This window comes from Diceros bicornis, chromosome 3 (assembly GCF_020826845.1).
Source record: "Diceros bicornis minor isolate mBicDic1 chromosome 3, mDicBic1.mat.cur, whole genome shotgun sequence".
Taxonomy (NCBI): domain Eukaryota; kingdom Metazoa; phylum Chordata; class Mammalia; order Perissodactyla; family Rhinocerotidae; genus Diceros; species Diceros bicornis.
Genome location: NC_080742.1, coordinates 19140920 through 19145558, shown reverse-complemented (window position 1 = coordinate 19145558; position 4639 = coordinate 19140920). Strand labels below are relative to the sequence as shown.

The 4639-nt window shown below is 42.2% G+C and overlaps 1 pseudogene; it reads left to right on the top strand.

Moving 5' to 3' along the window:
• Nucleotides 1-459: 459 nt before the first annotated feature.
• On the top strand, nucleotides 460-1073 carry LOC131422822 (olfactory receptor 2T8-like; annotated as a pseudogene).
• Nucleotides 1074-4639: the final 3566 nt, after the last annotated feature.

Genomic DNA, 4639 nt, shown 5'->3' with positions numbered 1-4639 from the left:
TTAGTTTTAAATTTTTATTTGTCATGACATTGAAAGATATCTTGTGAAACTCTTAAACACGTGAAAAACATGTAAAAGTCATGCAAGATATATAACATCAATACTGATTAAAATGCATAAATCTGAAGCTCTTTCAACACAGAACTACCCAAATTATAGAAAACTGAAATTACATGATAACATTTCCTAACACCTTGAGTAAATTACGTGTGGCATACTGACAAAATACACAAAAATTATAGAAATTTAATTGGTACTTACATATATACATGTTATCCAATTCAAAACAGATGGATGATAGGATGATAAAATGCACATGTTGTTGTGAAGTGAAAGATAAAAGCCATAATTATTCCTCCAAGTCTTTTATTTCTGTCATTTGACCAAGTTTTCTTAAAGAAATGCTCAAGCTTACCTTTAAGCAGTTCTCATTTCCTAATCATTCATTGTCTTCCAGGCATGACTGGAGCCACGGAAAATGCAAATGACACCGCAGGGATAAACTTCATTCTTCTAGGGCTCTTTAACCACACACAGACCCATCTCTTCCTCTTTTCCATGGTGCTCATGATCTTCCTCACCTCTCTGGTGGGCAATGCCCTCATGATTATGCTCATCTGTGAGGACCCCCGGCTGCACATGCCCTGCTTAGCCAGCTCTCCCTCATGGACGTGATGCTAGGCTGCACCATTGTCCCCAAAATGGCAGCCAACTATCTAATGGACAACAGGTCTATATCTCCCGCTGGCTGTGGAGCTCAGATCTTTCTGTTTCTCACTCTTGGAGGGGGCGAGTGCTTCCTCTTAACAGCCATGGCCTATGACCGCTACGTGGCCATATGTTGCCCTCTGCGCTACCCCATCCTCATGAATCAGAAGCTCTGCTTGCACATGACAGCAGGCTCCTGGCTTCTGGGAGGGGTAGATGGCCTGATGCAGGCTGGTGCCACTCTGAGCTTCCCTTACTGCCGCTCTTGGGAAATTCTGATAACTGTCCTCGTCCAGTTGTGGATTATTATAACATGTTGGGCACTCCCCAATCCCAGCCAAGAGAAAAATACTGTAACTGCATAGTGGCCAAAGGCACCAGTGTATCCTGCAGGAAGACTGTAGCCATGACATTGGCCACAACTATCCTCATATTCAGAGGGACCTTTGTCAGTAGTCATCTATAATACTCAGGGCCCTTTTTATTCTGGAAGAAAAGGAGGTTACTTGATTGGTAGCCTTAATAATAGTAAAAGAGGTGGTTAGTTACCACAAAAGACATTGTCCAGTCATCATCCAGCTATCTAGACAGTTCAATGCCCAGGTTGTGCCTTGAAAGACAGACACAAATATATAACTGAAAGTGTGCATACAATACCTTGGCCTTTGTCTTTTTCTAAAGAGTTAGTGGGAAACAAGAACAAAACAATGTAAAACCAGGGGTCAGGGTCATCCCAGGATTTGTTTTTGTTGCATATGGACAGTTGAGAGCTGGTATACCCAGTTAATCTTCTAGGAGATTGGAGGTAAAGTTTACACATTGGGGTGGATGGATTTCACTTGGATCTAGGGCACTTGTTTTTTAGCCATGATTCTGAGAGAGGATGTTGTACAGAAATGGATTTTATGGTGGAATTGTTGTCAGTTATGACTGTTTTAGCAGATGGAGTTATCCAAAAACATGGAGTAGCTGAAAGGGCAGAGTTGTACTCAGTAAGTAATATTTTGGTGGCCACAGGTTTTATCTACTGTGCAGTTTGGAACATTAGTAAATTTAGTTATGGGTATGACTATAGGATCATTGTTTCTTGTGGATGATCTGACAGGAGAATGATGACAAATCCAGCAGTTAGAAAGATTGGCAGGGACCGGCCAGGTGGAGCAGTGGTTAAATGCGCGCACTCCACTTCAGCGGCCTGGGGTTGCAGGTTCAGATCCCGGGTGTGCACCGATGCACCACTTTGTCAGGCCATTCTGTGGCGGCGTCCAATATAAAGTGGGGGAAGATGGTCACTGATGTTAGCCCGGGTCCGGTCTTCCTCAGCAAAAAAAGAGGAGGATTGGCATTGGATGTTAGCTCAAGGCTAATCTTCGTCACAAAAAAAAGAAAGAAGGAAAGATTACCAGTGGAGGCTAGAGATTGAGACATCAGAACAATAGGGTTGCCTTGCCAAGGGTTAATTGTAGTTCTGAGAATAGCGAAGGGAAAGAGGCAAAGGAGGAAGAGCAACGAGAAAAACATTCAGGTTGGAAATACCAGCTAAAGAAAGGTACAGACCTGACCAAAGGCTTTGAATTATCCAGTTAGGGGTTAGGGTTTAATCTTTGGGCCATTTGGGGCTGCCTTTAATCAGATCTAGAATAAAGAGGATTAATAACAAAGCAGTGTAACAGTTCATGAATGTTACCACCAACAGAGGAGACAAACTTGGAAAGTAAAGCAAACAGCATAAGAAAGCCTACAGCTAAGAAAAGAAGTTTAAAGATTTCAGCTAGTGGGCTTGTACATGAGGACATCCTGGCCTGGTCTCAACTCTTGGAAAAGCTGTCTTTTGAGTCATCTACTTCTCTTCCTGGAAGTTGATATCGCAAGTCAGTTTTATTTTGGTGTCAGAGAGTGGGGTGAATTTCCATTCATCTGAAGGAGCTAGAGCCTTTTTTAGGTGAGAAACACAAATCTAAGAACAATACCTTCTAATTTGGCAGCACAAGAGTTAGTTAATAGTACCTGGTAAGACCCTTTCCAGTGAGATTGGAGAGAGTCCTTGAGTTGGTTTCATTTCCAATAAACAAAATCTCCAGTATGTAGGTTACATCTTGATTTTTCTTCTCACGGGAGCTCACTGAGGAAGAAATCTTTGACAAACTTAGTATTGACCTGCAGAGTGCTAAAAAGCCCTTGGCAATACTGGAGGTTTCTTTTCAGGAAATTGGGATGCTAAAGTCCTTTTTCTAATCTCATGGGATGGCCCATAACAATTTGAAAAGGCAACAACTTATACTTTCTTGTTGGAGTGGATCTAAGGTTTTAGCAATAACAAGGATAGAGGTTTTACCCAAGAAAGGACAAAAGACATGCAAATTTTTGCCAATTGAGTTTTGATTATTCCACTGGTTCTTTCTAACAATCCAGATGACTTTGGATGGTAGGCAAAATGGAAATGTTGGTAGGTGGGCCAAATTTTGCAGATATTTTGGACAATTTGTCCCATGAAATGGGTTCCTCAATTGCTGTGAATCTCTATAGGCACCCCTTAAGTTCAAATGATTCTCTCTAATAGAAATTTAGCCATGGTCATTTCTGTCACATGTCAGCAGGGGAAAACATCTACCCAATGGGAAAACATATAGACCAGGACCAACATGTATTTATGGCCTTGTGATGGGGGAGTTGGATAGAATTCATTTGCCAAACTTCAAAGGGGGAACCAGGAAAGGGGAATTTTTTCATAGCAGTAAGAGTTTTCCAGGTTTAAACTGAGGACGAATCTTGCAACATTTGTAAATCTGGTAAGCAACCGTTTGAGAGGGTTTCTAATAGTGTTGTTGGGCAGACTGAATGATTTTATCTTTGTTCCAGTGGGTTAGGTCATGGATGAAGGTTAAAAATTGTCTTTGAATGGGGCTAGCCTGGCGGCATAGTGGTTAAGTTCTCACACTCCACTTCTGCTGCCCAGGGTTCGCAGGTTCGGATCCCAGGTGCGGAGCTACACACCGCTTGCCAAGCCATGCTGTGGCACCATCCCACATATAAAATAGAGGAAGATTGGCACAGGTGTTAGCTCAGGGACAATCTCCCTCAAGCAAAAAGAGGAGGATTGGCAACAGATGTTAGCTCTGGGCCAGTCTTCCTCACCAAAAAATAATAATAATAATAATTCTTTGAAGGCTATAAGAAAGGACCAGGCAGGAGTTCAAATCTACTCAAAGACTGCTTTGGGGTTTACCTGACAGTTTTGTCGACTATGTATCCTCTTTTCACATACTGACATATTAGTTTACACCTCTATGTGGTGTTCCCTTATGGAGGAAGGCAGGTTTGGATAGGTGACAGACATGATGGAGAGAGGAGTTTAGAGATTGCTGACTTTGCCATTGCATCAGCCAGTTGATTTCCTTTGGTCTCTTGTGTATCAGCAGAAGAATATCCTTGGATTTTAATTATAGACAAAGCCTTAGGGTCCTGTATGGCATCTAAGAGTACCAGAACACTGTCTTTATTTTCAATTTCTTGCGCTGATGAGGTTAGGAACCCTCTTTTTTTCAGACCATGCCAAAATCATAGGCTATTCGGAAGACATAACTATCAGTGAGAATGTTGACAGTCTTCCCTGTGGCCAGTATACAAGCTCAAATGAGAGCATGTAATTGAGCCTGTTGGGTAGAAGTGACCTCTGGTAAGGGGGCCGATTCAATAATTTGTTCTAAGGACACAACAGCACAGCCTGCACGGTATCAGCCTTCAGAGTCCTTGAGATAAGAGTCATCAATAAACCAGTTAACATTAACATTGGGCAAGGAGGTCTCATGTAAGTCAGCACAAGGTGTGAGGAGATGATCTGTAAGTGAGATGCAGTCATGGGGTACATCATCTTGGTCAGATGAAAGTAGCAGCGTAGCAAGATTGAGGAAGTTGCCGTGGGCAACAGTGA